Below are 13,389 nucleotides of genomic sequence, written 5' to 3' on the forward strand. Positions count from 1 at the left end.
GAAAACAAAGATTCTTACCATCAGGCTGATAGGCAACATCATGGTGGATGGAGAAGAGATTGAAACTGTCAACAAGTTCATCTTGCTTGGATCCACAATTAACACCTTTTGTACTGACAGTTAGAAAATAGGAAACATTACATTGGGAAAGTCTATAGTTAGGGACCTCTCAAAATTACTGAGGAGTAATGATGTCAGTTTGAGGACTATGGTGTGTCTGATTCTGGTCTTACTGATCACTTGCCATGCATCTGAAAGCTGTACAATAAATAGGGATGACAGAAGAAGAATTGATGCTATTGAGTTGTGATATTGGAGGAGAGCACTTAACATCTCATGGTCTGCCAAAAGAATAAATAACTATATCTTGGAGAGAGTGCAGCCAGAGTGATTTTTGAAGGTGAGGATGATGAGGCTACAGTTAGGAACCTCTCCAAATTATTGAGGAATAATGACATGACTTTGAGTACTAAGGTGCATCTGATTCAAGCCATAGTCTTTCCGATCACTTGCTATGCATCCGAGATCTGGACAATAAGTAAGGATAATAGAAGAAATATTGATTCTGTGAGCTGTGTTGTTAGTGAAGAGCACTGAACATCCATCCCATGGACAGCCAAGAGAACAAATAGATATGTCTTGGAGAGGAGCATCTCAAGTGCGCTTTGGAGGCAAGAATGATGAGGCTTCGCCTCACATACTTTGGGCTTATTGCTATGAGGGCCTATTCCCTGGAGAGAGACATGATGCTGGGAAGGGTGGAGGATTGACAAAGGAGAGGAAGACCTTCAACCAGCTAGATTGACACAGTGACTGCCACAATGAGCTCTAGAGTGTCAGGAAGTGTGGAGATGGCACAGGACAGGGTAGGGTTCAGATCCATTCACAGGGTCACTAAGAGTCATACTCAACTCAATGTTACCTTGTTACCTAACAACAACAACAACAAGAAGTATATTTCATGTTGAAGAAGGTAAACACCATCGTTATTATTTTAGTTTGGCTTCTTTATAGAAGCAACGCCAGTGAGGTAGACCAATAGATAGAGAGATGGATGGGTGGACAGATGGATGGACAGGCAGAGAGATGTTGTTGGTGTTGTTAGGTGCCATCAAGTCAACTATTATACTTAGTGACGCTTTGAATAAGTAATCTGAATCTTACCTTATCATGTGTCATCACCATAAGTGATCTCCATCAGGTGTAGCCCTTTCTTACTGTTGTTGTGTCTGTCCATCTCACTGAGGATCTTCCTCGCTCTCACTGACCCTCAACCTTCGCCAGCATAAAGTAATTTTCCAAGAACTGTCCCTTCCTAACAATACACCCTATGTATGTGAAACAAAGTTTCATCATCCTTACCTCAAAGGGATACTCTCATTGCATTTTCTCTAAAACATATTAGTTTGTTTTTCTAACAAAATATTGGGTGTTCAGCACCCTTCTAAAACACTACAACTTAAAGCCATCAATTCTTCTTTAGCCATCCTTATTTATTGTCCAACTTTCAGCTGCACCGTAAGTAAAAGAACATGGCTTACATTGAGTGCACACGCCTTAGTCCTCAATCTGACATTATTACTCCTCAACACCTGGGAGAAGTTCTTAAAGTCAGATTTTTCCCAACAAAATAAGTCTTGTGATTTCTTGACTGCTGGTACCAAGGGTATTAATTGTGCATGAATGTAAGATGAAATTACTGACAACTTCATTTGTTGATGAGTCTTCCCAGATCCTGTTGCCACATTCTTTTATTTTTTATAGAGTCTCGTCTCTTGAATGATTTTGCACAGCATGCAGATTGAAAAGGTATGGAGACACCACAACAAGACAAAGGTAAATAATCCAATAGAAAAATGGACACAGGATAGGAACAGACACGTCATCAAAGAAGACATTCAGAGGGCTAACAAGCACATGAAGAAATGTTCAAAATCCCTAGCTCTAAGAGAGATGTAAATTAAAACAACTATGAGATACCATCTTATGCCAGTTAGAATTGCAAAATTTAACAGAACAGCAAGCAACAAAGGCTAGTGAGATTCTGGAGAAACTGGAACACTTATTCACTGTTGGTGGGAGTGTAAAATGGTACAACCACTGTGGAAGGTGGTATGATGCTTTCTCAAAAAGTTGCAAATAGAGATACCATTTGACCCAGCAATTCCACTACTGGGAATATACCCCAAAGAGACCATAACTGACATCCAAGCAGATATATGCACTCCTATGTTTACTGCAGCTTTGTTCACAATAGCAAGGAGTTGGAAACAACCTAAGGGCCCATCAACAAACAAATGGATAGAGAAGCTGTGGTATATTCACACAATGGAATACTATGCTGCATTGAAAAACAAGGAACTCATGCAATAGTATTCAAAATGGGTGACCCTTGAGGACATTATGCTGAGTGAAATATCTCAGTCACAAAAGGACAAACACTGCATGGTGCCACTGTTGTAAAACAGGACTGACATCAGGGTTGGGGAGAGACTGAGAAAGATGGGTTCAACAATGTATACTGCATGAGCAAGAAAACTGTTTAAAAGGGATATGTGATTAGGTATTTTTGTTATGACAGGAGTCTAGAGCAAAGGCTACATGGTGAAGTGGACCTGGGGGAGGGTTTGTAAAACAATGAAAGAATTTTTCTTTTACTCTTCCAAGAGGGTAGTGTACTAGGGGGAAGGGTTGGGAGGGGAGAACAGTGCAACAATGAATGAATGAAAAGCCAAAGTGTCTGTAAATTTTTACTGAAATTAATAATAAATTTCAATAAATTAAAAAAATAATAACCTAAAAAAATAAAAGAAAAGGTCTGGAGAAAAACTATAGCCTATAGACCTACCCTACAGACAGATAGGTGTTATTATTGTGTGCCATTGAGTTGGAAGTGGTCCATAGCTGACCCTCCAACAGGTTTTCAGAGGCAGTAAATCTCATGAGAAGAGATTGCTACTCTTTCTCTCACAGAGCAACTAATGGATTAGAATAGTGTGTCTCTGGGATTGTACCACACCTTCTTACAATTAGACCTTCAGATGGATAGGTAGAGATAGTAAATCCACAACTGGCAAATCAGAGGAAAGGCAAGATATTTCCACAGGCTTATAGCTGAGGATGGCAGTTCAAATAATAGGAATAGCACAAAATCTAAAAAGTTAATTTGAGCTTTGACAAATATCAATTTGATTCCAGAGGTAGATCATAGCTCCAAGGAAATTCCTCTTTCAACTGATTATGTAATTCCATCAGATCACATAATGAAAGGTGATTACATCACATCACATTAAGAAAATAAATCTAATATTTTCCCAAAACACTGAGAGCCATTGCCTTGGCAGTTAATATGTTAAATTAACTATTGCATTTATAAATTAACCTACAAAGCTTTAAAATTATATCTAAAGTTTATTTTTTATAACTCTAGACTATAATACTACAAAGCAAAATGAAGTGTGTCAGACTGATTTTTAGGAATTTCATACTCTATCCCTAGCTCTGCCCAAACTATAGTTTATTTGCAATCTTCAGCAAGTCACTTCTCAGAGGCACAACGTTTTCATCTATAATATGAATGAGATCTATAAGCTGACGGAATGAGGATTTCTGATCTCATTTAAGAATGATAAAGTTAAGGATTAATTTGCTAATTCTTCATTGTCTCTTTAATATCAGGTGCCACCAAGTCAAGTGCAATTCATAGCGACCCTACGAACAACAGAACTGAATCTTGTCCTGTCCTGTGCCATCCTCACAATCTCTGACACACTTGAGCTCGTTCCTGTAGTCACCGTGTAAATCCATTTAAATGAGGTTCTTCCTCTCTCTTGCTGACTGTCCATCCTTCAAAGCATGAAACCTTTCTCCAAGGAATAGCCTCTCCTAGCAACATGTTTAAAGTATGAGACATGAAGCTTTGCCATCTTTGACTCCAAGGAGCACTCCAACTGCACTTTTTCCAAGACATATCTGTTCATCCCTTTGCCTCTACTATATGTCATTCTAGCTTGAATAATCATAGGGAATATTGCCTGGATCTAGAGATGTAAAGCTTCTATCATCATTGACCTATGTGTTAAGAAACTAGCCTATCTCTCCCACTTTTAACATTCCACTAGATTGATTTAATTTGAAGATGTGTTCTCACTGAGCTCTGTGTGAAAAGAAATTGCCATCATATGAATATTTACCCATTCACATTAAACTGTTGTTGTTGTTGTTAAGTGTCGCGTGTCGCCGAGTCGCAGGTGACTTATAGAGACCCTATGAAGGAGAGTCCTTGACGCTTGGGTGCCTTTCATCCTCCCTCCAAGTTCATAGGGTTTCTGGAGGCAAGCTATTATGGAAGTGGACAATCGGGGAGCTCCACCCCACTCTCACTCTGCATTGTAGCCAACCATTAACACATTTGACACATCCTTGTCACAGTGTTCAGCCTCACAGCAACCACAAGTGACTGCGGGACGGCAACTTGTACACCAGGGCTATAAGACCTAGAGGAATGTCTGAAGAAAATAATGAAAGACTGTCCCAAGGGCCGTGAACTAACATGAAAATATTCCAACTACTCTACTCATTCTAATTTAATATTCAAGCCTAATGGATATGGAAGAATCATTGACTCATGATCTCTTTACAGCTAGTCTCTCCAAAAGTAATGGGAACAATGTGGACATGCATTTCACTTACTAATTGAATTGGATATTTCAAGATCACTTTGACCCTCTGCAGATCAAGATACACTCGAATAAAAGATTTCTGGGTGGGATAGTCTAATTATCAAAAGCTAATGATTTATTTGTTAGAACTTTTCTAATTGCAAGGCATAATAGCTATTTCCTAACGCCCTAAATTGAGGAGGATGTTAGAGCTTATTCTAATTTATATATATGAACATTTGTATGATTTTCCAAGTTGATGTTGTTTGAGTTTTTCTCTATTTGTTTATTTCTCTACAGATTATCCACATTTCTTCTATGATACTGGAGACTGATTTCAGTGAATTATTTCATTTATAATCTTGCCAAGTCTCTTTCACCAAAGCAATAACAATGGGAGATACTAGCTAGAAAAGAGAAACACATTGAGAAAAGGAGCAGAATATTTCTTATATACCTTTACATCCCTCTTCACTGCATCACATTTTCTGTCCACTGTTGTTTGGTGCCATTGAGTCAGCTCTGATCCATACCAAACCCATGTAGAATAGACATAAGTCCTTCCCTACCCTTTTCTACCATTACAATCTCTGCTTTGCTTAATTAAGCCTATGGTTATCTCACTCCTGTTGTTGATGTGTGCCATCAAGTCAGAAACAACTTATCACTACCCTTCAGTGTGTTTTCAGAGGCAGTTAATTACATGGGAAAAGACTATCTATCCTTTTCCCATGTAATAGCTGATGGATTCGAACCACAAATATTTGGGATCGTAGCATAGCTTTTTAACACAAGACTACCAGACCTCCCTTCCTTGAGTTCCTAAAATAATTTCTCCTGAATTATTGCAGGGCTTACTGGTCTACAATAACACTATTTTCTCCCCTTTTCATTCAATTTTGTAGATGTTATAGTTTTCTTTTTCTTTTACATTTTCTCCCCCCAGATTTCAAATTGTTGTTAGGTGTCATAGTGGTGGCACCAAATTGTTAAGGAACTTGCCTACAACAGAACAAAACCTCATCTGATCCTGCAACATAAAAAAAAAAATCTAAAAAAAAAAAAAAAAATCTCTGATATACTTAAACCAATTGTTGCAATCACAATGTCAGTCTAGCCCATTGGCATTCTTATCCATCATTGACTCTGCACTTTCCCAAACATGATGTCATGTAGTATGCACTGGCCTCTGCTAACAAGGTATGCAAGGCAAAGTCTCATCATCCTTGCCTTAAAGGAACATAGTGAAAGGAGGTGATGCACCATGAGGGAGGTCTAGTGTGATTTCTACCCTCTTCAGAAATGGAAACTATCCCCACCAATAATGTCCACAGCATCAAACAAACAGCTGCTTCATCAGACATACCACCGTCCATGATCCTGAACCTCTTTCTAACACTCACAGACTTTACTCACAGTTGTGGGCTTTACTAAGGAAATAAGTTAGGAAGTGAAAAAGGCAAAGACTATTCAGTGGAAGTCCAGGTTTAGACCAGCAGTCTCAAAACAGATTAATACGGCACAATTCCACGATGAGTGAAAGCTCAGGTTCAGTTCAGCAGCAAAAATGCAAGAAGCCTCTGGTTTCCTCAATCATCCAGCAAACATTGTCTCAGAGTAACTATAAGTCACTTTTTTCTCTTATCAGCCAGGATGAAAAACCTTTAATGGTGTCCTTTATCTCATAGCAGTTACAAGTCAGCTTTTCCTGTTTACACTTTGCCACTGTGTCTTCACAGCAGTGCTACAGTCTCTTCACAATCTCTCCACCACCGCTGTTGCTAGGGTACCTCACAGCACAGAAAGCTCTCTATCTAATAGAGGTCCCATAGTGGTTGATGATTTGCAAGAACATCTGTCTGCAGTTAAGGTACCTGGAAACCATACATTCAGTGACAGCTAACACAATGGCTAGAAAAGCCAATTTTCAAAAGTTCTAGAATTACAGCAGACTGACTAAATTTTTTTAAAGACAGTTTTGTTGGTTCTTTATGAAGTCTAGGGTACACTCAATTTGTTGTTTTTAGACGTTGTCAAATTGACTACAACCCATAGTGACCACAACTGATTTGAATCTGATCTATGCCATCTTTACAATCTCCATTATGTTTGAGTCCACTGTTACAGTCATGCTGTCAATCTATCTTTTTTTTCATTTTTATTATTAATTTTAATGAGAATTTACAGAGATTTTGGATTTCCATTCATTCATTGTTGCACTTTTCTCCCTGCCCACCCCTCTCCTTCAGTTTGTTCTTCTTTTGAAAAGTAAACGAAAAATTCTTTCACTGTTATATAATCTACCTTGTTGAGGATCTTCCTCTCCTTCTCTGACCCAACACCTTTCCCAGCAGGATGCCTTTTTCAAAAGCTTGATCCCTCTTGACAACATGCTCAAATATGTGAGACAAAGTTTTAAGATCTTTGTCTCTAAAGAACTATCTTGGTTACAAGTCAACCAAGTCAACTTGGTTGTGTTGTGGTTGGTTTGTTTTGTTTTGTTTTTTAGTATTTCCTGAAATAGTCACTATTCTGCTCCAGTATAACAATTCAAAGCTCTGTAATCCTTATTAACTATTCAACTTTCAGATGCTTATCAACCAATCTAAAATATAATCTTTATCAAGAATGCCCCAGTTTCGAGTCCAATAACTCTTCTTCTGGTCTCCCAATTCCTTATAAAACTTTTGCATGCATTTGAAGCAAATAAAAATTGATGTTATTATATTTCAGTCTGAAGACCAAGATATTCCTCATTCAGACCATGATCATCTCAATTGCTTGCTGTGCATCAGATAGTCCAACTATGACTAAGAATGACAGAAGAAAAATTAATGCTTTAATGACAGTCATGCATGCAAGTATCAAGGACTTTCATTCATATGGTTGCTATGACTCAATGGCACTTAACACACAGAGAGAGACCAGTTGGCCTAGTGGATCAAAAACGATGCTACCAAGCCAAAGGTGGGTGATTCTAATCTGTGGCCCTAAGGCCTGTTTTAAATTGTTGTTGGTCAAACATTCTTCTAGGTTGTATAGCTCTGATGTGTGTCAACTTGTCATACAGAGGTAACTTGTGGTCACTGTGAAGCTGAACACTGCGACACTGATGGGTCAAATGCAGTAACGGTTACCCATGGTGGACTGTATTTGGTGGCACTTCCCAGTTAAAACAAGCTTGGAAGCAGGAGTGACATCCACTTTCATAAATAGCTTGCCTCTGGAAACCCTATGAACCTGGAGAAAGGACGCAAGTCATGCAAGCAAGCTTCAAGGAGTCAAGGGTCGCTATGAGTCACCTATGACTCGACAGCACTTAACAACGATAACTTTGCACTGAGGAGCTCTGAGGTTGTAGTCCATAGAGAGCTGTGCTGCTAACCCAAAGGTTTCACCTCTTTGGTGGTTCAAATTCAGCAGCAACTCTGTGGAAGAAAAATGAGCAAGTTCCGTCTGTGTGATTTACAGCCTCTAAGGGAGGGACAGCTATGAATGAGTTCCAACTTGAAGGCAATGAGTTTTACGATTTTTTTTTCCTTTGCAATATGAGTCTCAGCCTTCTCATTTTGATATTGGTGGCAATAGAATTTTTACACTGGTGTTATGGAGAAAGTATTATATATTATACTGTTGGTATATTATATCCTATTGATATAACCAAAGTAAAATACTGTTGGATGCAGACATAATCTCTCAGTAGATGCTGGCCACTACTGATACTACTTCCATTACAGTCTGCATTACTCCATGAATCTGAAGAATTAAAAAGATTTATCATCAGAATCTAATCTAAATGAAGTTGAAATTCCTCCAAACTTAGGATTTATTCTTAAATGCCTGTCAATCTGGGAGAAAAAATGATATACTTTTCTATATGTATGTTTTTTCTAATATATTTCTTTGAAGTATAGCTTTATCATTGGCAAAATTGGAAAAGTAAGCAATAGTAATCTCAGAATTATTAATATAATTAATTAAAAGAAATTAAAACTAAACAGGTTGGAGATAACACTAACGCCAAATGGTTATTATTAATTCTGTAACAAGATATTAAGGCTAGAACTAAAGAGATTTCTTAATAATTGTGACAAATTTTATTGGTCCTGGTATGTGTGTGTAAAAAGCTCTGGTGGTGGAGTGTGCAATGTCTTGAGCTGCTATTTTAAAGGTCAACAGTTCAACTCCATCAGCAGATCGGCAGAGGAAAGTTGGGACAGTCCCTTCCTGCATAGATTTACAGCCTCTAAAACTTGAGGAAGATGTCTGTAAGTCAGAACTGACTTGATGGCAATTGTTTGAGTTTTAGATAGTATTATATGCATGAAGGAATGGAGGCTCAGTGAAGCTTCATTGACTTAGGGAAATGTAGAAAAATGAAATCTTGCTCTCAGGTCATTGCAAATCAATAATACCTTTACTCTTTTTAACCACACTATGTCAAATTTGATTTGTGGAGTTGTTGTTTTTTTTTTCAAAGTACTTGGCAGACTAAACAAGATTGATCTACTATTTGTCTGCTACTTCAATCAAGGTAAAAAACAAAGGAGTATACTAACAAGGACCAATACTGATATAACTCACATAATGTTCTAAACTATCAACTTGATAAGCATGCATACATTTTATCAGAGAAGAAAATTATTTAAGGCCAAAAACAGAGAAAGCCTTTGATTCACTTCCCACTTATTGTTAATGGTTTCACTTTTAATGTTGGTAAAATCATGACTGATCTCACATATGGCTACAGGAGTCCTCTAAATTCCTAATTAAATGAATAATTGCAACCAATTGAGAAATTGGGGAAGCAACCAACAGTTCTGAGAGAGGGATATGGATAATCTCTTCCCATGGTGATTTATAGCCTCAGAAACTCAATGGAGGGTCCAATGAATCTAACTGATGACAGTGCGTGAGAGAGCTTCTTTATAAGAAAGAAGTCCCTAGATGGGAGGGATGTGCTGATTTTTCATCTCTAAGAGTTTGTTTGTCCCAGTGTTTTGTAACACAAACTCCCCTTCAGTCTGTATATGATGGCTTTTCACGATCATGATGGTGGTGATGATGATGATGTTTCTTTTATACACTTTTCCTGTATCTTCATTAAACCTCTTTCCTTTCCTCTTCTATCACCATATTTCACAGCTCCATGATTTGCAATTTTTGTTCCTTAACCTGGAAAGTTTTATTTCTCTGAGTCCAGTTCTTATTTTTTATTCCATATGCTCTAACAAGATATTTATTACTTTCAATATACTGACTCTCCGTGTCTTTGTAAGCTCTCCACCCAAGACTTCCTTCTCTTTCACCACAGAATTCATCAGAACGAAGAAGCTTGAATATCTTGTTTGTATGTGAGCTATACAGTAGTGTCTTTATTTTTCCCAACAAATACTTATATTTAGTTTCAGGAATGATCACAAGTGTCAAGGATGTATAATGAACAAATCAAAAACAATTCCTATTCTCCTCATTCTTTATTGTGGATGCTATAAAAATAGGCTGAAAATGTGCTTGAGCAGGATAAAGATTATGGGGATGGCACAAGATATGGTAACATTTAGATATGTTGTTCACAGGGTCACTATGAATCATAGTTGATGTAATGACATCTAAAAAACCAACAAAAAAACTCATAATAAAAGTAGAGGGCTGTATTGGCTGGCATAAATTAGTTCTTATTGCTATTGTTAGGTGCCATTGAGTTGATTCTAATTCATTATGACACTATGGACAACAGAGTAAACTACTGCCCTCTCTTATTTCATCCTCATTAATATAACTATGATTTAGTATTCTTGTAGCAGCTATGCCCATCCATCTCATTGAAGGCCTCTTTCTTGTTTGCTCTCAACTTGACCAAGCATTATGTCCTTCTCCAGGAGATTTCTCAAGGTCTAGTCCATATGGAATTGTACTGCAAACCTAAAGGTTGTGCCTCTTTGGTGGTACACATCTACCAGCCACTCTTTGGGAGAAAGAGGAATAATCTTTGGCACTTACAGCCTCAAAAACCCAATGAAAGGCATACTAACACTTGGTTATGACTCAGGGCAGTGAGGTTTTTTGAGTGATATATTTCTCCAAGAACTAAACACACCTGATAACATATCCAAAGTATGTGAGACAAAGACTTGTCATTTCTATTTTTAAGACAAATTCTATGTGCACTTCTGAGAAAGATTTGTTTGTTCTTCTGGAAGTGTATTATATATTCAATATTCTTTGCCAATATCACAATCCAAATGCATCAATTATTCTTTGTTATTCATTGTTCAGCTTTTTGCAGGCTACAAATTAGTTATTGATTAAATATTTGCTGAATCATAATTATTAAGATGAAGTCCATATTATTGTAAGAATTTTTGCTTCAGAGGCAAACAATTCATTCTAAGATGTGATTTATTTGCACATTCCAAAATAATCTGCATATCTTACATTGAAGGCAACCTTATATGCCCTTCAGCATAATTTTGTTGACTTTGACAAGTAACTTCTTCAACTACTACTCTAAGTTTTGCCTAAATATAATTTACGGGGGTCAGGATAACAGTTTTTACTATAGACTCATTCTCATGGCCTTTCAGGTTAGGAAAGACTGGAAGGAAATCATATCAAGAACATTACAGATCAGGGAAGCCCAGGTTTTATTTCACAAGCAGCTAGGACATAGCTCTTGTTTCAGAAAACCTCTTGGAACAAGCTTTCTATTTTTCAAGTCAACTGGAAACAAAGAATCTTTGCATTTTCTGATTATCTTCAGAATTACGTTTTCATTTTTGTGGTCAAATTTGCACTTACTCTGATTTCCCTTTTCTTTCTATGAACAAGCCAAAACTCTAGTGACAGATATTACATTCCAAACATAGCAAACACATGGTGGTACGGGGGGTGAAGGATTTGTGCTGTCAGCCCTATCGCAGGCACTTCAGGCAGCTCAGTGGGAGAAAGATGGGCAATCTTCTCCAAAGTGAATTAGAGCTTCTGAAAACCAACTGGTAGGTCAGTTAAGAGTCAGTTCCAACTTGATGGTCTAAGTGAATGAGTAAGTTTGACTCCACAGGTGGTGACATTTATCTGAGATGTAAAGGATTAAAAAGAATAAAAGAAAAAAATCTCTACAATAACCTAACTTAATTTTTAGAACCTTTCGTCCATCAACAGCGTTGTTGCTGTTTTTGCTGTTGTTGTTAAGTGCCATCAAGTCAACTCTGACTCAATAATTCTCTGAGCAGCGGATCTGAACCTATCCTGCCCCATCTTCACAATCACTGATAGGCTTGATTTCACTGTTCCAGTTACTCATTAACAGATGTCAGTCCATCTCGTCCAAGGTCTTCCTCACTTTTTCTAATCCTCCACATTTCCCAACCATGATGTCTTTTCAAAGGACTGGTCTCTCCTGACCACGTGCCCAGAGTACGCAAGGCAAACTTTCATCATCTTTGCCTCTAAGGATACCCCAACCCTGGTTTCAGTTTCTACAAGACAGACTCACTTGGCAGTCCATAGCATATAAAGCCACCAGAATAATATCTGGTAGTGGAAAATGGGTCATTTCACCATCCTTCTTTTCATCTCACTTAAAATTTACTTCTTACCATGGTCTATCTGGTCTGACACTTGGCTACTTCTTTAATTATATTCATGTCTTCCTTTACACAGTAAGTTCCAGAAATAAAAATATTTCTGTTCCTTGGACAAACTAAATTAGCGTTTATTCCAGTGTTTTTGCGCATGATGTCCTTTCTGTCTGGAACTCTCAGTCCTGTTTTTATAGTTGCCAGTTTTTAACATTTAAGTTTCAGCACAAAAAGTATAGCTCAGAAAGGCTGTTGTTGTTGTTGTTGTTGTTGTTGTTGTTAGGTTCCATCAAGTCACCTGTGAGTCATAGCCATCCTATATACAACAGCTCTGAAGGCAGTCCTAACCTGAGTCATTCTCACTGACTCCAACACACCTATCACCATTGCCCTAGTTACTGTATCAATGCCTCTCATTCAGGGTCTTCCTCTCCTGCACTGTCCCTCCACCCTTCCAAGTGTGATGTTCTTCTCCAAAGATGGTCTTTCCCAGCCACATGCCTTCAGTATGTGAGACAGAGCTTCAAAATCTTAGCTTCCAAGGAGAAACTTGGTTTCACCTCCTCCAAAACAGACCTACTTGTTTTCTTGATGGTCCATGGTATGTTTAAAATGTATCTCCAGCACCACAACTCAAAGGCATCAATTCTTCTTCTGTCATCTTTAGTCATTGTCCAGCTCTCTCATTATAGCAAGTAATTATGAAGACCATGGCTTGCATTAGACTCCCATTTGTCACTAGACTGACATCATTGCTTCCCAGTTCTCTGGAAAGATCCCTGACAGCAGAATTTCCCAGTGAAATTCACCTTTTGTTTTCCTGACTGCTGGTGCCATGCCTGTTGATTGTGGAGCTGAGCAAGCTGTACTCGTTAACTTCAATCTCTTCTCCATCTATCATGGTGCTGCCAGTGGGCCCAGTGGGAAGAATCTTTGTTTTCCAAATAGAGTAGACTTTTTTCTTTCAACCTAATCTTTTAAATGAGAGTTCAAACATCGGAAAAGAATGGGTTCGTGACTCAGTCTGTCTTGGACATTGCTTTATCCTCATGTCATAGAATGCTTCCTGGCACATAATAAATGCTCAATAAATCTCCCTTATATTTGTTTCTAATATCTCAACCATTTAATGTTATTATATCTAA

The sequence above is a fragment of the Elephantulus edwardii genome, unplaced genomic scaffold (genome assembly GCF_000299155.1).
Source record: "Elephantulus edwardii isolate Elephantulus edwardi_28Jun2011 unplaced genomic scaffold, EleEdw1.0 scaffold00029, whole genome shotgun sequence".
In the NCBI taxonomy this organism is placed as follows: Eukaryota; Metazoa; Chordata; class Mammalia; order Macroscelidea; family Macroscelididae; genus Elephantulus; species Elephantulus edwardii.